This window comes from Lagopus leucura, unplaced genomic scaffold (assembly GCF_019238085.1).
Source record: "Lagopus leucura isolate 7727_CA_CO unplaced genomic scaffold, USGS_WTPT01 Super-Scaffold_100028, whole genome shotgun sequence".
Taxonomy (NCBI): domain Eukaryota; kingdom Metazoa; phylum Chordata; class Aves; order Galliformes; family Phasianidae; genus Lagopus; species Lagopus leucura.
Window position 1 is genome coordinate 4,467,962 of NW_024962279.1, and position 21,686 is coordinate 4,489,647.

Consider the following 21,686-nt stretch of genomic DNA (forward strand, 5'->3'; position numbering starts at 1 on the left):
AGCATAAATCACTACATAAACTAAAATAAGAGATGATTCCACTGCGTTGATCCACACAGTCAGTAATCACCATAGCCCTCTGCTGTGCTTCAGGGGACTCCAGCATACCAGAAAACACAAACAAAACCTTCTAAATCTCCATTTGCCACCTTTTCTCATCCTTCTGGCAGCGTGAGACAAAAGACACAAAATACACTTAAAACTTGGACTAAAGGTATTGATTCCTTCACGTTCAAGAGGATCCAGAATTACACAGAAAGGTCTTTCTTGCCTGACCCAAATCCTCTGCGCTCTGTTTCACCATGGGCAGGCTGCAGTCCTGTGATGTGCTGAATCCAGAGGCACCTGGTCACCAGCCCAGGAGAAGCAGCACAGAATACAGGCTGGCTTCTGTCTTTGCCACAAACCTGTCTCTTTCTCTTCTAAAATACAAGATGGGTGTGTGTGTGTGTGTGTGTGTGTGTGAGATGCTGCCCTCAGTCTTCTGGGATTCTGTTTGTTTGTTTTTAAGTATTTTAGGAAGTTATGCTTCCATGTAACGTGATTTGATGTGGTAATTACCTATTACATTTGACAAGGTAATTAATGTGGCAAAATACCACTGTACAATGTGTAAACTTAGTTTGCTATCATCAAAACACGTCTGCTTAGGAAACTGTTCTGTCTGGAGAAAAAAAAAAGAAAAGATGGAAAACTCCCAATTATGCATATTCTCTCATCTAGAAAACGTAAAGACTGACCTTCAGCTTCAAATATGTTCTGGACCAAACAGGCATTCTCTGGACAGAGAACTCTAAAAACAAGTGGAAAAAAAAAAAGTTAGCAACACCCTCCAGGAGCAGTACAGAATTTCACTGAGATCTTTAGCATCTCAGATAGAAATGCCTGAGACTTGAATGCCAATGGTTTCTTCACAGCTCAAGAATACTATATCCTCAAAAACAGTTCTCTTCTCAGAAATTCCCCTCCAATTATCAGGTATCAACTCAGAATGAAGGGAAATGAAAATCAGCATATTGCTGAAAAAGTGCACAGAAATCTCCAATCAATCACATTAAATGCTCTAACGACTTTGTCTCCATCCAAGCCATCCAAGCTTGCAATGACATGAAGGAGAAGTCAAAAGAGATGTGCTGAGCTAACTATAAAGTAACAGAAACAAAGGAAATACTGTAAATGATGCTAGTATGAACAAGTTAAATATTCCTAAGTACAGCCTACAATCAATGTGCGTGGACCTATGGAAAACAGAAACACCTCCTTGACTGAAGCACCCAAAATAAAATCAAAATCCTTCAGCTGCATACAGAGAATCTTCCCTGAGCTTCAGCCAGCAAGATTAATGCCTACTTCCAGATCTGATTTCCACTTCTGCTGTTTATCTGCTGAAATGTCCTGAGCAGTTTATGGCTTGAAATAATCTTGAACACGATGTAAATCTCTTTGCACAGAGACCAGCAAATAAGAAAACAACGCAAACTTCCAGATACCAAACCCAAGTGATTCAGAAGCAAAGGCATCCGATCTGCACTGCCATATTATTATAAATTCATTATTCTTCTTTGGGACAACATCCTCCGTTACCTTTTAACAAGAAAACCCAGAATCTAGTCTGAAATCCTTATTGCCAAAGCAGCCCTTGGAAACACAGCAAAGACCCCCTGGCTGGAGGCATTTTTAGCAGTTCTGTCTCTGCACTGGAGGCACTGTCTCCACAGTAAGCGCCAGACACCAGAAAAACTTAAATCTACCAAGTCAGTATGAAAGACTGATGTGTGGCTGGCAGTACCGAAACCGCTCACTCCATCCCTGGACACAGCAGGGCACCACGGGCTCGCTGTCTGGCTCCTGGGCACAGCACACACCACAAGCAGAAGCACAGCTCCACCAGTACAGCCCACTGCACCCAGGGCCCCTCCTTGCCCGCTCTCCCTCCCCTGCCTGGCTCCTGGACCCAAGCGAGGTGCCTGCCAGGAGCAACGTGAGCCCAGCTCTTTTCACACCCAAGCATGAAGTGGCAGACAGGAGGAAAACCTCTCCTTTCCACAAGTTCTTCTGTTACTAATAGTCTTGATTTTATTACACAGAGGTGAGAAACAAAACCCAGCATTTGACTGAACTGGAAAAAAAGGAAAAAGTTAAAGAAAAGAGTGCTTTCTGTGAGGTATGTTCCTCTGAATGATTCAACAGGCTGCAAAGCTTTGGTTCTTGGTTGAGCAGAGCAGCTGCCAGCCTCGTGCTTGGCCAGGGCAAGTTCTCCAGCTCTGCAGCACTGGATGCAGGAAGGAGGGGCCAGAATGACATGAGCCAGATGGCAGCCCATCTCCCCACTGCAGGAGGAAGAACCGCCTGGTACCAGCAGGACACCCAGAACAACCACACTGCGGAACTTAAGCTTCCCAACACAGAAGTACTGGTCCTGCATCTATCACGTGTTGAACCTGCTGCACATCGCTGCCAATGGCTGGTGCAGCTGACCCAGCCCTGCTGGGCAAGCACCCCACGGCTGTCAGGAGCTGGCTGACCTATGGGTCCCACACAGCCTTAAGAGTAGCTTGGAAAAACTTTTGGCTTTGCAAGACTTAAAAAAAAACAAAAAAAAATTAAGTGAAATGCATTCAGGTGTGAGGGCAAGGAAAAAAAGAGTACCTACACAAATCTAAAAAACGAGTACTGCTTTCTCATTAAATACTGAGACCTCCCTTTCACAAACCCCATCTTGTACACACAGGGAAGCAGTCTGCACTCTCTCCTTCCTAAATATTTTCACTCACTGTTAAAAAAAAAAAAAAGACAAAAGAGAAACCCCACGCTTGAATCTATCAGCAACACTTTAAGGGTCACGTAGCACAATCCTGGAAAGTGACCGAGGAGTTCAGGGAGCTCCACAACACTTCGTATTTTACCACAGGAGTCTCTCTTATAATGAATGGAACTGAAAACAAAAATAATTCCTTACATTTTTTCAAAAGGGTACAAAAATGCTTCAAAAACCTAAGTTATACGTTGGGATTTTCCTTTTTCTTTTTAACGTTTTAATTATTCATTGGGTATGGCATTATTTTACTGTATGAAATGTCTGATGCACAAAAAAGCCTATTCTTCTAGAAGCATAATTTCAACCTCAGTTCAAGCATATTCTTCTTGGCAGTAGCTAAAGAGAGTTTTGCTAAATCACAGCAAAATGTATTTTCAAGCAATGAGAAAATTCAGCATTGCACCTCTCTCACTGCTCCCCTCCTGAGCTTTAACTATGCTGTTTTCATACAATTAATTATTTAGGTGGTTCCAGGAACAATATATGGTTACTGCCACAGAGCTGCACAGACCTCAGCTGAGCAGCCATACAATTCACTGCTGTCTCGTTCTGCCCAGGACTTGTGCTGGCTGAGGAGAGAAATTTAGCTGGAGCTCAAAACTTGCTTAAACTTAGCGATTCAGCACTTCAGTGTTATTTTTCTAGGACGTAACTAGCAATAAAAGATTGCCATAAATACGTTCTCCCTATATTCATGCACTGCGTAAATACACTTTAATGGCAGTAATTGAAATCTGAATGGGATGCCAACACCTCAGGCAGACTGACGCGACATTTAATTTATACAATTAAACACGAGGGTGGGGAAGCACAAAACAAACAATGTTTGTTAGTTGCATGCTTTACATCAGACCTCTTTTCCCCTTTTACCTGTCCTTGCTCTGGTCTGGCTGGGCAGCAGATGGCACGAGGCAGAGGACAGCCCTGGTGCGGCCAGGAGCCCACCACCAACTTCTCCAGATCAACAGGAGCAGAACAGGCAGCAGGCCACCAGCCCCCAGAGAGCTGCTGAGGCACCCACGTGGAGCTCTGCAACAGCTTCACGCACCCCTTCAAGGATTCACAGGATGAACCCGAGGGCAAAAAGCCATCTTGAACCACACAGACTTGCTCACCAGCCCTCCAAATGCAAGGCAACACTTCAGCTCCCTTCACCTGATGGGCTCTTGGACTGGGACCCACTAAACTTGGTGTCTGTGCTGAGTGAAAGGTTGCATTCTGCCAATGGAATTAAACATGGAAGAAGCCATGTACGTACAAAGCCACCTACACCTAAAACATAGTTTAAGCTCCCACAGAACTGAACAAGTACTTTTTCTACCGTGACTAACCCTCTCGTACAGATCAAGCAGGGAGAGATACTGCAGCCTGGCATTCTACAGTTGAGCATGGATTCAGATCTCTCATCCCACTGTGAACATCCCACCTTCACACAGGCTACTCTGCTATCACTTCCGTCAATGTACTGTGTTCCTATGTGCATACAGCTTCATTAGAGCACACAAAGAACCTCTGTACCTCAAGAATACGTCTTTTAATAAAAAGTGACCAAGAAGAGCGCCTGTCACTATCAGAATTACAAGGACTGCTATAGTAGGCAGGTGGAAAATCAAGGAAGAACATTTTCAGGCCACTGTTTTGCACTTTGTCATAGAGAAGATGCTGCCCTTCATACAAAAACCTCGTGAAAGGAAGGCAGAAAGCACGTGTGCATGCATGTACAAGTGCACATAAGCAAATACACATATTAGCAATGTGCAATTTTTTAATGCATATCAAAACCACTCAATGAGGGGTTTTCCCACTTTCTGAATCTGCATCACAGCGTTATATCAGCTCTTAACACCAAAAACAGGATACAAAGCAGGTACCTCTGCTGGTAGTGCTGTGGTGCTGGAGAAAGCAGGTGCAATTTCTCAGCACACAGACAACCACTGCAGTATGAAATGCGCACACAGTGATGGGCAAGGTGGGACAGGAGGTGAACACAATAATTCCAAGGCAAAACATGTGGACAGCTGATGAAACTCAGCTCATAGCACAGATGCAATGAGTCGAACCAAATGTCAGTTCGCCTCGTATGATAGTGCAGAACAATTCCATCTTTGGATATGAAATACTAAGAGGGGATCAGACAAGTTTCATCAACAGCAAAACCTACCCACCTTTCCCAGGGAGAATTTCAGTGCAGGGCTCTTGCAGGACACTTGCAGGACACTGCGGTTAAAGGAAACCCTGCCTGAGCTCATGAAGGCTGCGTGCTGCCATCTGTGAGCCCTAAAATCCAGCCATCCTCCACAGGAAGCCCACCTAATGACAGCCCAACAGCAGGCACAGCGCTGGGGACAGGGGAGCTGTGTCTCACCCAGAGCACCCAACACACATCGCCTTGTGTTGTAAGCTGGATGAGCACGCTGCCCTGATCACCACGAAGGAGCTGATCCCATTCAAAGAGCTCTTGCTTATCCTCTAGAGAACGTTTCTGCCTCGTTATTGAGGAAGTTTATCATATATCTGACCTCACAGACCACGCATCGCCAGTAAGCAACAAAGACAAATAAATTAAACAGAATAAAAATAGAATATCCCTTCAGTTTACCACAAGGCACCTTTAATCTATTATTTTTAGTTCTACCTCCAGTTGTGCCATAAATACGTATTTACAGCACATGATTTTTCCTTTGGGATTATTTCTGCTCTTGTATCTTTTGCAGAAAATGAAACCCTCATCTCGGTTAATCCTCATCATAAAAACATGATCAGCTTTATTACCATTAACTGCTTTCTAATCCTGTTCAGATAATTTATCAGCATTTCTGGTTTTCGAAAACACAAAAAGATGCAATCTAGTTTTTTACCATTAGCATCATTTTTAAAAGTCATTTTATATTTTATCTTACAAGGTGATTGACTTGCTTACTTAAAACATGCATGAGATTTTTTCCTTTTTCTCTCCTTCCCATAAACTATACTGACCATATCTGTAGGCTGGAGTTGCTTTGTTTAAAACATAATTAAAGACAGAGCTTTAACTTCAAACACATCTGCTGCAGGACTACGCCTGAGTCACATCAACTTTCTTCAGCTACAGCAGAGTTAAAAAGCTCACAGTGAGAAGGGCACAACCACAGCCTTTACCAAACTGAGGGAAGCGGCATCACGTTCATTAAACTGGAAGGTAACTGTTGACACATACTTGCTTTCAAGGGGTCCTTGGCAAGAAAGTGGCAGCAGTTACAACAAATTAACAGCATACAATAAAAATGCCATAAACATGCAGCATACATAATAAATCCAATCAAGTCTACAAGTCGCACAGATAAAAATGACAAACGGCGACTGTCTCCGAAAATAAAAAATATACATTTCTCACACACTGCTGCTCGGCGTTACAACATATTTTTGCTCCTAAATCTAAAATACAAATTAAGTGATTCTAATGCGAACAGCATTGTGGATAATGTATTTACTTTCTCCTGCCCCTTTTCTTTTGCCCTCCCCACTTTCCTAGCTTGTGAAAGCAAGGAGACAACTCCATTGCAGCCTCCTCAGCAATGACTTGCTTGCTAAAGACCTGTGATGTGTTCTTGGTGTTTATACAGATGTTAGCTGGGTGATGTTTAGCAAAACAAAACCAGTATCCCTCGACTGACGGAACAAAAACACCACAGTACTTATGGTGACTGTTGCTCCATAATTTATTGGCTGACTGCATTAATTTCCTGCATCTGATCTGTTTCTAATTCTAGCTGCCGAGGCTGGGATCTGAAATTTGCAGCCAGTAAGATGCATTTTAAAGTTCCAACAGCACATGCAGGATGTCAGCTAAGAAGAAAAGAGGCCATCCCCGAAGGGAGCAAAGAGAGGTGAACGTGGGCCCGGCCAGCATCTGGATGTCTTTTGTGCCAGATTTCGGAGCCCCTCCTGCTGGCGAGGACCCTCACGCTGCTCTCCCCACAAAGACACCCCAACAGGAGCTGCCACATGGGGGGACTTGTGCAGGAAAGCACCAACAAGTCTGCATGTGAGAATAATTGCTCTGACTGCACCGACTCCTCCTTGTTAATCAGAGGGGAGAAACAAAGCGCTTCCTTAAACATCCCCTATACGGTAGGTGAAATAACATCAGTAAATTATAACAATTAAAAGTCATTAAGGAAAGAGCAATTAAGAATAGCTGTTTAGATAACACCGACTTTCTCAAAATCCTCATAACAGAGGTCCCACTTTTTAATCACCCCTTTGCAACAGCCCGCGTAACTTCAGAATAATTGCAGATTTTTAACTTTTATACATCCGAAAGAGCATAAAGCAAAACCCATAAATTATATGCTAACTCCAGCTGTTAAATGTTGGCATTTTGTCTTAAAAAAAAAGTTCAAAATCTGTTTCCTTAAACCAAGGAAATGTGGAAAAAGGCCATCCTGCCAGTGGAAACATTCAACAGCAGAAAGCTCACGCTGCGGTTTCTTGCCGAGGCAGCAAACTTCTCTAAAAGGGAAGTTACTGCCAACTCAAATACTGTTTGCTTTCACACCCAAGAACAAACTGTGTGCATGGTGAAGGCTTCCTGAGGGCTCAATGCAGCTGGAGCATGCTGAATAAAGGTAACTAATGTCAAAGCTACTGTAAACTTGTTCTCATTTTTCTATCAGCAAGTTATCATCAATGGAAACAAGACTATTATGCTGCCATCCTTCCTTTAAAAAAAAAAAAAAAACAAAAAAAAACAGGGAGAGAGAGGGAGAAAGAAATGAACTTCTGTTTACCCCCCTTTTAATCCTCCAGCTTATTCTTTAGGGCATTCTGTCGTTGCTGTTCCTAAACAGACAAGCACTGAGGCCTGCTTCAAAGCTTTCCCCGGCCCTTTAAGAAGACAGGTCAAGCTCAACTTCACAAGCACAGAAAAGGTGAACTTCCAGGGCTGAACACAATATGCAACGAGGTTATTCTCCCCAGGCAGGAAATGCAAAGGGAGGGTTTCGCTGCAACTTCACAAATTAGAGCCAGAAAGCTGTGCCAAAGCAAACACAGTCACTGGGAGGGCCAAGCTCTAACGAAGATCGCAGTCGGGCCGCTGTCGCGCTGCTGCCAGTGGCTGTCACTGGAGCGGTGCAGGGCTGCCTTCCCTCTCAGCAGCGGCTGCACAGCGCAAGGGAACCAGCACCAGGAGCAGAACAGGCGGGTGGTGGCATCTCAGCCCTGCACGGCCACTGGGCGAAGCTGCACGCGGTGTCAGAACCACCATCACTGTCAGAGATATCTGTAGGAGAGATTTTTCCTCCTCAAGAGCATGCCTGAAAGTTAAAAGCCTGAACTACCGTGCTTGCAGAAAGGGATTTTTCCCCTTGCTCATAAAAGAAAACTGAGAAAGTACGGCTATTATGACAGCGTAAGATAATAGTGGTTTCATCGACAATTCCACTTTGAAATCAATCGTTACATTATTTTGAAATACAATGTAGGAAGGAATTAAGATTCTTGTAACATCTAAGAAAAACTAAACATTATCAAACCCTGCCTTCCCTCTCCCAGCCAGCTGGCATACCCAGAATCAAACACAGTTAATCATTTAAAGGAAGAATCCTTTTCAAAGTAGAAAATCACACTGTTTATTCCAGAACTCCTACTCAATACTATTTTTTTCTGCATACTAGTGCCTAACACAACACGCTGAAACGGCATAAGGCATAAATGCATCTTTATGAAAGAAACCATGAGCAAAAGGATGATGCTACACGGGAGACAACGGCTGCACCTCGTCACAGCTCCAAGCAGGATTCAGGGCAGTCACCTCCACCCTGCCCTTACCCCCAGCACACACACAGCCAGGCAAAGCAAGCCGCCAAGCGGCTCCCTATGATTTGGTCATTAAAAAGGGGGGGAAAAAAAAAAAAAAACCATTACAACACAGAACTGAAGAACTCCTCGCCCTGCCCCTGCCATGGCCGATGCTGAAGCTCTTCCCATCGCCCTACCTGCTCCAGGCACCGGTGGGCACCGCGTCTCCAGCCCACCCCGTGCTGGCCCCAATCCTCCAGCACCAGGCTGCTGCCAACGTCCTTGTGAGCGGCGAGCAGGCCACGAGTTCACGGCAACCGCCGAGCGCTACTACACTGAACATCTGGTCATGAATGAACGGATTGCCCACTGACTCTCAGCATTGGGCAGCTGATGAAAAATTCAACATTTTCCTTGTTGGCACAGTTGTTTTGGAGAATTCTCTAGAGCTTCCTGAATTATATTAAGAAAATTTCACTGCAGCAATCTATATCTGTGAGAACAGCTGGCGTTGAAAGGGATCTGCTGCACTCGGTGTGCTGGGGGACCTCCTGTTGGATCATGCTACTTCTACTACATTTGTCCTTGAAAACTTAGCTCCGCTTCCAGCTACTACAGGCACGGTGACGGCACTGCTTCCCTGTCACTGAAGAACCGGGGCTGAAAAATAAGCATGAAAAGAGGCAGGGCCCTGAGCAAGAGGGAAAGGCTCCCCAGGGCAGCGCAGCACAGAGGGATGATGGCAGGACTGAGCTCCGTGAGACACGAGGCTGGAGCACTGGTTCAGCTACAGAAAGCTCCCGTAAGCTGCAAGTTTCCGTGCCCGTAAGCTGTAAGCTCCAGGTCAGTCAGCTGAAATGCCTCAGTACACCTTAAGGACTTCCACCCCTCGTTAACCTGCAGTGCGAGACACGCACAATCCGAACCAGCTCTGTGTGGAGCACCCATACTCATCTGAACCTAAAAACTGAGACGTCCACCAAAAAAATAAACATCAAGCTAGAGCTCAAAAAGGAGGAAAGAGCAACAGTCCTCATCTCAGGACCAAAACCAATTAGATTTTTAAATTCTGAAATGTTTTAAAGAAATTAACTTCTTGATAGTGCAATAGAATAATAATAAAGTGTGTATATCTTTTTTCTTAAGGAAGTGGTAAACTTAAGTCATGCTAAATTTAGGCTATTATCTATGCAGCATAAATTTCACTTCTGTGTATAAATGCTAACTTGCATATTTCTCCATGGTAACTAAACTATGATTAAAACAACAGTGAAACCAGCCTTTAGAGCCACCTGTTTAACTAGGAACAACCTAATTTACAAAAATACTAAAACTTAGAAATTTCATGGGAATCTAGATCACGTTTTTCCCAGTAGAAAGCTCACTTTTCCACGATCGTATAACTGCAATATACTTGGCTCCACTTGGCAATAATTCTTTTTTATTGTTATTCTTCCCCCCCTCCCGTTTTTTTTTTTATACTACTGTAATTTTTTTCATGCATTGTTCAGCCTAACACAAGTGGTATTTAAGATTATAACGAATAAGTCTCTAATAACCCTTTCCAAAAAGGAAGTTATTTGCTCCTTTGAAGGGATTAATTTACCTAGAAAGTATCTTCATGTTTTACAAAAGGAACAAATGAAAGAAATGAGAAAATCCCAAACCAAAATTCCCATTAGATATGGTAAGACACCTTCAAAACTCATTTTTCTATTGCGATATCCTTGTAATTTACTAATGAAGAAATGGACTGTTTTTATGGGTCAAATTAAAGAAATAATTATAATACGACCCAGAATAGTAAAAGTGTAGGTACAAGCAATATTTTCTTATTTAATTATAAAGCATAAAAATAGATTTGAATGTGAATCATTTTAAACCACAGAATTAAATTTAGTATTTAAAAACTGAAAACCCCTTGAAGTAGAAATATAATCATAATAGGTTTGGTTTGGTGTGAAATACATGACTCATATATTCATGACACATATCTAAAAATGCCTCATATTAAAACTTTATTATAATAAAAAAATCGATCACCGTTTTTGTCTCCTGGTTTTCACATGATGTAATACCTGAGGCCAAATCTCTGCCTTTTAAGTAATGATGAGCAAAGTAGTTTTGGAGTAACACCTCATAAAACGTTCAGAGTCCATTTCATTTACACTCGCCCATCCAATGCCATATACAAATGTACAAGGGATGCTAATCAGATAAGAATGGCATGAACATAATGCCCACAAAAACTAACATTAGAAACCTCTCCCTGCTATAAAAGCCCATAAGGATAACAGAGCAGAGCTCCAAGTCATAACTAACACAGCAAGAGCACTTCTGCAGAGAAGAGATCCATATATAAAAAAATACCACATACAAAAAAGCCACATATTTTGTTTAAAGAATCCATACTGTTTTCTTAAAAAAAATGAGATGTCCAGTCTGCATGACAGAGGTCGTTCTGTAAGACAACCAGAGAAGAAAAAACACTTTCACAAAGGTTAGAAATTAAGACCACAGTTACTGAGAGATTGCAGGCAATCTGGTAGAAGTTTAATTAGAAGTTTTTTAGTGGCTTTTAAAATTACTAAACTTCAAACTCTTTCTCCAAAAACTGCACACTGTCCGCAGGTAGAGCTCACACCTCAGGGGCCACATGAGCCCTGCAGGAGGGTAACTGGATGTGCAGGAAGAAACTGGACAGCAGGGCAGGAGCAGAGCATGAATGCCAGTGAAGCGTCCCCAACCCACTCCTCTATCTTCAATGAGGTGCTACACAAGCAACCAGAGAAACCAAGGCTTCTGCTAACGTTTCAGTGCCTGCTTATGCTCAGGTACTTGGGGAAGAAGATTGAACTGATGAACTAACAGCGCTGGTTAAGGTTAAGTGGCCTATTTACAGTCATCTCAAAGCCAAACGGAGCCCACACAAACAGTGGACATTTTCATGCTCTGAACTGTTACCACAGATCTCTGCAACGCTCACAAATCAATCACTTGGAAAGCTGATGTAGCCCTGTTACGCTAATTAAACTTTGTTTTGCATCAGAGTCCTGCATTTGCAGTGTGTGTACAGTATGTAAATTATACAAATTACAAGAAAAGTTGATTAGTGTAATTCAAATCTCAGCGCAGTTACTAAAATTAACAATGAATGCAAATTACCCAGAATCACTTCAGTGTGGCTGACAAGCTCTACGTATAAACCATGTTACCAAATTCACAGAAGTGGGCACCCAAGCAAGCAAAAAACATGCAGTTACACTACAGGTAACCTTGCTCAGAGAAAATCTGCCCCAGGAATGTGTTCTCACTCAACCTTATTGATCTCCATCCCTCCCAGAAGTCCTGGTGAAGCTGACTGAGGAGAGAGGAGGGTTTGCATGGGCCTTGTTTCTTCAGAATCCAAAGACCGCAGTGACTTCCAGGGCTGAAGCTACAACAACACACTCAACATCCACAGGAATACAACAAGCAACACAGATTTCTTACAGCTTCACCTCCATGTCAGTCTCTGTATCAGCTGTTCTGACTGCTCGTTTACTGGAGAACCAACGTCAAGGAGCAGAATTCCAAATGGGTTACGGGAGATTGAAGGTGGCCTCTCTCAGCACAGACAGTGCGGGGCAATGCAGGATTGGTATTTCTATCACAGAAATGCCAGGCTTGACACTTTGGCACAGACTCCGTGATGCCTGTAGAAATGCAGTGCACTTTTTGGGGAGAAGAAAGTAAAATGCTTAAAAAGAGGATCCAGGGGAAAAGAAAAAAATGCACTCGATATGGAAAATAACAACATGCATTGGGAGCAGGGGAAAAAAACCACCACAAAGTACAAAGGAAAACAAAGATTCATTTGAAAAATGCTGCTTTTAAGTCATTAAACTGAATGTGTCCAAACCGGACCTTTGGTTATCCCAGACTTTGAGACAATAGTATTTTTCCTAGTCTGCTAGCAATGATAAAGGTCTGGATTAAACAGGAAGACAGGAAATTCAAAGTTAGCTTAAACTCTATTCATAAAAGGGGATGGGCTTACCAGTTCAGATAAAAAAAATGATAAAAAAAATCTTAGGCCCAAATCTGATGAGAGACTCTCAAAAAGGCTGGGCTCTATTATATTTTCATATTCTTTTCAAACTTCCTGTGCTGCACTGAGTTCAGTGGAAGCCAACATCACAGTAAGCTGTGTGCCTAACCAAGAGCAGCGCTGGGCTCTTCAAATAAAACCCACTTCATGAAGTTTTGGCAGAAGCTCATGTCCTAACCTGAATAGCTTGAGTTTATATAGGAATGATATCTGAAAGCAGAAAAGACAAGGAAAACTGTTCTTACACCTTCAGAAGCCTGACTTCTTCACAGTAAAATCCCTTCAACTATTAACATCATTAGTAATAATCAACGATATCGTACCTGCCATGGAAATACATGTATTTATTGTATTTATAGATACAAGTACAGCAGAATTCCACTTGCTGGCAGACCAACAAGCGCCTCAAGTCGCATAACGAGCTGCAGGCAATTAAGCAAGGGCAGCATCTGGCCACTGGTCTCCCATAGCAATGCCAGCAGACCCCAGGCCGAGCCCAGCACCAGGCCCACGCGCTGTGGAAAGCAGCCACAGCCACAACAGATGCGAAACACGAAACAAGCTAAGAGACAGCGCTGTGCAAGGAAAGGCACTGTGGCCGTGCTCCCGTGGGACGGGCGCAGCTCCTCTGCAAACACATCCGAAGCGCTCAGTGCAGAAGTTCAGAGCTGAAGAACAAATTCTTTCCTCCCTAACTGCCCTTCCTGAGGCTTTGCCCCTCGCTTGCCCACGGCCAGCACACAACACACCGCCGTGCTCAGCCCTTTGTGCGCACAGCAATCCTTCCTGGGGAGCAGCCCTGTTCTGCAGCACAGCCCCGCGCTCAGCTGTGCTGCGATGGGGTGACGCTGATCTGCACTGATATCTTGCCCATACCAAAATAAAGCTTATTAACCCAACTGCTCTCGCTTTTGTTGTTGTCAACTGCCTCAGTAACCCCTCTTCTTTCAAAAACCTGAGCTTTTCTGACTTAAGATCTTGAGCTGTTTTCACAGAATTCAAGGTTTTCAAGTCGTCCGCTACGTTTCAGCATAATTATTTCCTTTAAACATCCATCTTAATGGCAGAAGCAATTTTGAACTTTTTATGCTGTTTAAATTCAAACATAAATTTGTACACAACAATAAAACATGCGGCTAATTTGTCATGCTCCTATGAGCAACTGTGTCACTCACACCAAGAACCATTGACTGCGGTGTTCAGAGCTTTCGTTCCTATTTCACATTACTCAATTGAGCCTTCTGCAGAAAAGCTTTTAACAACCACATCTGGTCTTTAATAAATCACTGCACTTTGTCTTCCTGCCAAAACTCCTCCTTTATCTAACTTACATCTTCATGATGAGATAGGAAATCACACATTATGGTGGTGACAAACAATTGTAATTATGTCATTAGTAGCCATTTAGTCTACAAAGGTTCTCAAAAAGGAAATATAATGCACAATAAGAAATATAGGATAATACATTGATCACAGTTCTAATCCACTTTTTACTTCACAAGTGTAAAAAGCTGGCATAATTCATGGGCACAGCAGGCAGTAATAGTATACCACTTTATGAACTATGCAGCTATTTTATTCCCCTATCTACTTAAAAATAAAAAAGCTTTTAATAGCTTGATTTAGACATAAAAGTTATTTATGATCCTTCGCTGATTATAATATTTATTTTTTTAAAAACTTTTCATGAAAGTGATTCTTTCTGCGATTAAGTACATACCATGTTATCAAAGATCTCACAGGAGAACATTTACACCAGGAAGAAAAAGTGAGGAAAAAAACTTTGAGATTGGAAAGAATGTAGAAAACTCATCTCTGTGCTCTTTATGGCGTGGATGCCAGGGTGTCACAGATAGAAACAGCCCTTCTATCGTTCAGGAATTTTCTAAAAGCAATGAAAATATAAACAAGAGCAGTTTAAGAGCTTGTTCCAAAAAAAGGTGTCACTTAATCCAGCTCGACTGCTGGCACATTCGCACATCAGGAGTGACTGTAATCAGACTGTGCTGATGGGCTCCAAAGGTGTCATTAGCTTTTTAGCTCAAATCTGGGGAATGATGTTGGTGTAAATGTCCCTGCAGGCTTCACTTAATGCACGTTAATTCTCATCGCAGAGCGGTCTCAGAAGACATCAACTGGACTCCTCTCTGATGAAAGTCAATCGGCTTCAGGAGCCCAGCAGCTCACAGGCTTTCAGCCCTCGGGAGCAAAGCGAGTCTGGTCCAGTGTCAGCCCCTGAAAAGCCCATGGGGTGGATGTCAGGTCTGTGGCACCAGCTGCTTCACTCCACAGCCCCAGTGCTTTTGCACTGCACTACAGAGCAATGCAGACAGCCCCAGAAAGCTACAATCCATCAAGAGGGATGCCCGGTTCTATGCTGAGCCCTTTGTGTTTGTCTAATCAACTCAATAATGAAATCTATTTAGGTTTCAGAACCACTCACTCTTCTTTTTGCAGCATCTACTTTAGGCTTATCATCCCCCCTAACTATAAGTGAGGTTGTGGACCATTGAAATTACCACAAGTTTTGGCGTTTTCTAGAAGGACCTACACCCCAGCAGGTTGCCATATTTTGGCAACCATCTCTCTGAACCCCTGTGATATAAAATGAACAGAAGCCTGCACAAGCACTCTTAACACAATGATGTTTTTTGGAACAAAAGAAAAAAGATTTTTTAAAAAATGATTTCACATACTGCCCAAAAGATAGGCCTAAATTCCCTTCTGTACTGTTGAAAACTACTTGCACAAAGGAGAAAAAGAACTGCACTGAATTAACCCACAGTACCATCACGTGAGGTCCTCACATGAGGTCCTCTATACCAGCCGTAGCTACAATGCCCCAAATTCACCAAGCTGCCATTCTGGAAAGTTTCTCTTTCAATCTCTGCATCTTCTGCCTGGTGTATTCCCCACCCCCTCATCCCACCAAAGGAAAACCATTTCTCAAGATATCCAAACACCCACTCCTGCTTTCATTCTTGATTTGGTACAGTCTCCGCTGTTTCCTGTTAACTGTGACTACAAAACTTCACCTACTTCTAGCTGTCATCCTGGTGAGTACCGTGCCTCTCTGTTCCCAGCCAACGCACCTCCAGCAGGCAACATTCGCACTACGAAGACTAGAAGTAGCTTGCTGATAGGACCCAGAGGAACCAGAGCTTCCACCAAACCCATCCCTCTCATAGTGAATTATTAAACAACATAGAGGCTATGAATTATACAATGGCCGGGGTTGGGAAAGACCTTTTTTCAGACTGTCTAGTTTCAACTTCATGCCACAGCCTCCCGTGAGCCCAGTCTGCGCAAAGCCTCATCCCACCTGGCCTTGAACACAATAGGGCACCACATCAATGACTGTAGTTGCATCACAGATTAAATAAATATCCTGATACAGGCAAGATACGAGAGCTACGGTCACTCTTGACAGCACACAGTCAAATCAGAAGGTACTGTTCAATTCCTACTCTTCCAAAAACCCCAAGTTAGTGCTTTAGATATTGTCAGCCATTTTGTATTCATACACCAAGCACCGTGCAGTGAAAACACGTTCAGTACTAGAATTTGTAGAGTCCAAAAGAGACAAAATGGCTCTCCTGTCCGAAGGAAGAGGAATAGACAGCACTGCATGGTGCTTGCCAAGTCAAAAATAATTATTCACATGATTTGAAGTTCGTCTCTGAATACAAGTTTTACGCTGCTGTCCACATGGCCACGGAAGAGAGCGGCCCTGGCCAGGCACCCAGGGGAACTTCAGATGAGGACTGTGCAAAAAAGGCCGGAACAAAAGGACTTTCTTCAAGTGAACAATGACAACGAGCTTTTGAGTGAAAATCATACGCTAGCTCTTGGGAAGCTCTTCCAAACAAAAGCCACAGAACAAGGCCTTGCCCTTGGACTTGGTACCTCGCAGCAGTGTGGAACTTGGAGCCAGTCAACTCGGTCGCAAGGCTAAAAGCATTTCTACCTTCCCCAGCCAAGAAAACCACTTCCTGGTAGTACCTTTCAACTCAGCCTCGCTGCAGCACTCCCCACCCTTCTTCGACAAACAAACAACATTAACCCTTCCTTCATAGGGACCTCAACGTCCCAAGGCTTAGCAATAAGCAATCATGAGGCTGAGATAAAAGGACTGAGGCAAGATGGGAGAGAAAAGAAGGGCAAAAAAAAAAAGAACAGGTAAATTCAGTAGTCCAAGAGCAGTTGTTCCTGCTGATATCCACCTGGACACTGATGGGGAGGAAATCTGTGTGCTTGCAACATCCATTACTGATAGAGAGAGCACGATGTTCTAGCAACACATCTCCCACAGGTCTAGGAAAAGGCTGGAGGAAAGGCACTGAGGAATTGTCCTCCCAGGACCGCTGACCTAACACACAGGGGGCTAAAAAGCCCCACTTTGCTTTTATCTCCTCTACAATTATTTCCATTTTTTGAAAGCTTAACTAAAATCAATCACATATGAAAGCAGGGGAGAACTGTTCATGAACTCCCTGCTCTGAGACACCTACAAAAGTCTTGTCTGGGAAAGCACAAAGTGAGCAAACAGTCACTACTGGACAAAACAGGAAGATTTCAAGACTCTCGGCTTTAAGTTACTAACAAAGTGGTTACAAACATGCCCCCACAGGAAAACACAGGCTGGAGTTTTATCCTCAAGGGTTACAAGGACCTCTTGTTTACATGTAGGCACTTTCCAACAGTGACAAGACAGACTTTCACTTGACCTAGGCCAAATGACCTACAGTGGAAAACTGGATGATTTAAAAACAGTGCTACAACCACCGATGAAGATTGTGTATGTGTGCAGGTAAGGAAAGCGTTGAAATACCATCAACACTAAGAAAAAAAAATGTTTGTAAATCTTCCAGCTACAATACCTTAACATTACTCCTCTGATGAGATGCATTTTAGCCTTTCTCTTAGGAAACCAAGCACGGATCAGACCAAGATCTGAGAGAAGGTGCAGGGTGAGGAGCGATGCCAGGCTCACAGTGTACCCCAGACTGACTCACATTTCAATTATTCTATTTTACACGTTTTGGAAGGGAGGAAAGGATAACTGCATTGACCCAGCTTGCTCCTCTCTGAGTGCTGGAGTTTTCTTAAGCGCAGCTGAATAAAGTAGGAAGTGAGGGTATTCATGGCCTTATGAGAGTGTTGTACATTCAGCATAAGACAGCACTCCCAAGCTCCAGCAGACTCCATCCAAGCTCCTTCCTCACTGACCCAAACCCAGCAGCTGTCTCCTGCCTTCTGCAGAAGCAGCCAAAGCACGCACTGACACTTGCAATGCTTCTCAGGCTCTGCTGAGAAGTTCAGAGGTCTTGTTGAACAGAGAACAGGTTTTCTGTGAGAACAAGTCCCGCCTCGCAACTGAAACTGCCCAGTGAACCTGACAGACAGTCAGATAAATGACACCGTGCCCAGACAGCACCTTCCATGCTTCTTTGAATACCTCACCACCAGCAGCTCCCCATTCACTTGCTGATACAGGTGACTGCTCTGACATTCTCAACCTTACATGCACTGCTCTACCCTTTAGAAGGGAACCGAAACCTGAGGCCTTTCAAGACAGCACTTCTTTCTTACTTGTTGATCTGCAACACTTCTTGAACTTTTTCAAGACACGTGAACTAGCTGACACTCCATTCCTTGGCTTGGAAACTTGCTTGGAACAAATGCATTGCATGTCCAGGTAGAAAAGATTGCACTTACCAAATCTCCTTTTGTGGTTCACCATAAGCTCACGTCCTGCACACCAGGACAAGAGAGGGAGTTCAGAGATCGCGTTAAAAGAAACTACAATTTTAGTTATAAAACTGTAACCAAGAAATAAAGACAAGAATATCTCCAGGTTCGCCTGTCCAATCCAATGCAATGAATCAAGGACGTTCCCTCCTTCAGAGAGACAATTCTACCATTTAATGCATTTAATGAAAGCTTAAATGAACCAGCAGTTAAGCAATGGTCTATACCAAGCAGACAAATCATCTATTATAATGTACACACCTATTTAATAGGCCTCAATCTCACTTTTTTTCCCATAGCTGAGAGACCGTCACCCCGCTGACAGCAAGGCATTACACCCACCCTTGCTCAGCACCAGTGACACTGCTCACAGCAAGCTGGGCAATGCCAAGCTGGGGCAAGCACAGCATCTCCCACCCAGCCTGGGCACGTGCTGTGCAGAGCCTAATGCAGCTGAGCATCTTCATGTGGAAGACTGCATGAGAGCAGCAAGACAGACAACAAACACAATGACCCCATTTGCTCTGGTTCCCTAGAACAAGGCAAAGCTCAGTCACCCAAGGGCCATCCAATGGGTGGCACTCACTCCATTAAAATCTAAAGAGGATCCCAAAAAGCAGCACACTGCAAAGACTTTCCTTTCTACACATTTTTGGAGAGCACAGGAGGGCATTGCTACCCCTACTGGGATTTATAACAGAGCATAACACTCACTGGGACGCAGCCATAAACTTGCCTTCCTTCAAGAGCACTGCCCACACTGCCACTGGAAAGGGGAGATGGACCCTGCAGCTTGTCACTGATGTGCCCATCAAATTTGTCAAGGTTTTAAACGTGATGTGTGTAGTCATGAAATCAGTGAAGTAACAGAGCTATGAGGTTACACTGCGTTCAGTGCTTTCTGAAGATCAGTTTTAGGGACCCTGATTCACAAAAAAGAACTGACTACATTTCTAAAAATAAAAAGCCATTAAGCACCAAAAAGAAGCATAATTGGTGACTTGAAACATTCAAGCAAAATCCACAGTAAATAACAATAATTTGCTCACAGAAATCCAGCATACAATTTTCAAGAAAGTGTAGGCAAATTAATTGTATACTTTCACCTTTTATGCTTCACTCATACAGGAGAAGAATAACATTTTGCCACACAGTGAGTGGCGTTTAAAAAGAATCTAATCAACAGCATCAATTAATTTGAGACTAGATCAAATATGGACAAACAAGTCCATATCAGAATCCTGTAACACCTGGGAGCTTTGCGCCCATCCTGAATCCACTGCTGCCAGCTGGTCATCAACACAGCAGCGGAGAGGGCAGTGATCACAGCCATGGTGATGCCACCAAGAAGGGAACACACTTCAATTTGCACACATCTGGGGCACCATTTCAGAACTTCAGAAGCTGAAAAACACATCTTTCCCCAGCCCATCATTGTGGTGATTACTACAAAATTCAAGAGGTGGGTAAAACCAAGAGAATCTTTCTTCTTCTTTTTCTTCTTGTTTTTTGATGTTTTATTCCTAGTAATGAAATAAAAATAGATCTTACTGGTTAAGTCTTTTAAAGGCATGTATACTTTGAGAACACAGGTGTGGAGCCAAATCTCACACCACTAGCCATACAGCACTTATTTCTATTGCTATACACAGCATCAGTCCACGACATTTAGCAGGTTCTATACACGATTTTTTTCCCTTCCTGGCTGCGACTTTGATACAGTGACTCATTCTGCTGCCAGATCATAAGCACCAGAGAAACAGTTCCAGAGAAAAAGAAAAAAAAGTGTCAAACCCCCTGTGCAAGCATTTCCCACTGGCTTTAGTGCACTACAGTGGTGGTGAAGCCATGGGGAGCACAGCTGGACGCTCCTACCACAATTACCTACACGCACTTCGCCTTATGCCTTCCCTGCCTCCCATGCACACCCCATCCTTCACAGGGACTGGGAGAATCAGGTGGGCTCTCAGCATCTCCAAAAGGGTGCAGCACAAAAGGAAGCTTGATATGGGCTTGATTGTTCTATTTGAGCTTCAATAATCATAACAAAAAGCAACAGTGCTCTCAGTATTAAAATATTGGATGCGTCACTTCTCTAAAAATTTCAAGAAACAATATATATATATTATATATACACACATATATATGGTGCTATTTAAAAACATACAAAACTGAGCTTTCATTCCAGGAGGGAATTTGGTTCCAGGCTCAGGGTTGGTCGTGGGTCCCCAGAAAGATGAAATGCCCCTTGCTTCCCATGCAGGAGCTGCTTGGTGTAGCTCACAGGACACACAGCCCCTCAAGGCACACGAAGCAAGGGAGAAACCTCCATTCCTTACCTCGGGAACAAGAGCCCTGCCTCAGCCCCTCAGCCCTGCCTGCACTTCCCACAAGCACACAAGAACACCTGCTGGCTGTGTTTCTATTCCAAAGAGCTATTTACCTGCTTCACTTTACCACTTCACTCTTACCCACTCCTGTAATTCGCCTTCACAGGAGGAATGAGGCAAGTTCATCACCAAAAGACACTCTGTGGGTCTACTAGGGAGACAAAAAGCAAAGGATGGAGAGAACCTTTTCCACGTGAATTCACCAGACCTTTGTAGGACGACCTCTCTGGTGGAACAACAGCAAGTGGGAACAATTACTTCATCTCCCGTTGCTGGGCTCTGTCACAAGGTTTCTGCAGACCCCATTTCATCCACAAAAAAAACTGTTTACGAGTAAGGCAGCTTTAGAAGTGTTAACTTTCCTTTACCTTTGGGAAATTTTCTTGTTTAGCAACCAAAACTTCAAGATGACAGAAGCGCAAAGCTGTGCATGTGTGCGGGTCCAATGCTGTAGCCAAGCCCTCCCCCTGCCCACCAGGTCACAGCCACCCCTTCCCTTCTCACACCAACAGCCCAGCAGCCCGGCTGCTAGGCCGCCTTTCTGAAGAACGTCTCTTCATCATCTTCTCATGTTGAGCAACCAAAGGAGATGCTGTGATTCTTATCGCTTTTCACATATGACTTCACATAGTTTTAGAGAAGATAAACAGACAAGCTGCATGTTCTGTAACATTTGCTTTAGAGGTTTCAGTGGTAAAATGTTTGAAGCCGTTTCAAAACCAGACTGATATATTGTCTGAATATTTTCCCAAAATAACAGAGATGTTCTAAGATTGCTGTGTTTACTGTACATACGGCGGCCATGTACCTCTTCACTACGAGCGCTGCCCTGGCTACAGAACTTGGAATTTTCTCA

General features: G+C 43.5%; 1 protein-coding gene across 3 annotated transcripts in view; it reads right to left on the reverse strand.

The window, feature by feature from the left end:
* The window catches only part of FOXP1 (forkhead box P1), a 337,019-nt gene that overhangs the window by 230,623 nt on the left and 84,710 nt on the right, over nucleotides 1-21,686 (reverse strand). For 2 of the 3 annotated variants that reach the window (XM_042880831.1, XM_042880827.1), the window contains one exon: nucleotides 741-793. The exons of the other annotated variant lie outside the window; for it this stretch is intronic. The gene's annotated coding sequence lies outside the window, so the exon portion shown is untranslated. The remainder of the gene's footprint in view (nucleotides 1-740; nucleotides 794-21,686) is intronic. 3 annotated transcript variants of the gene reach the window in all.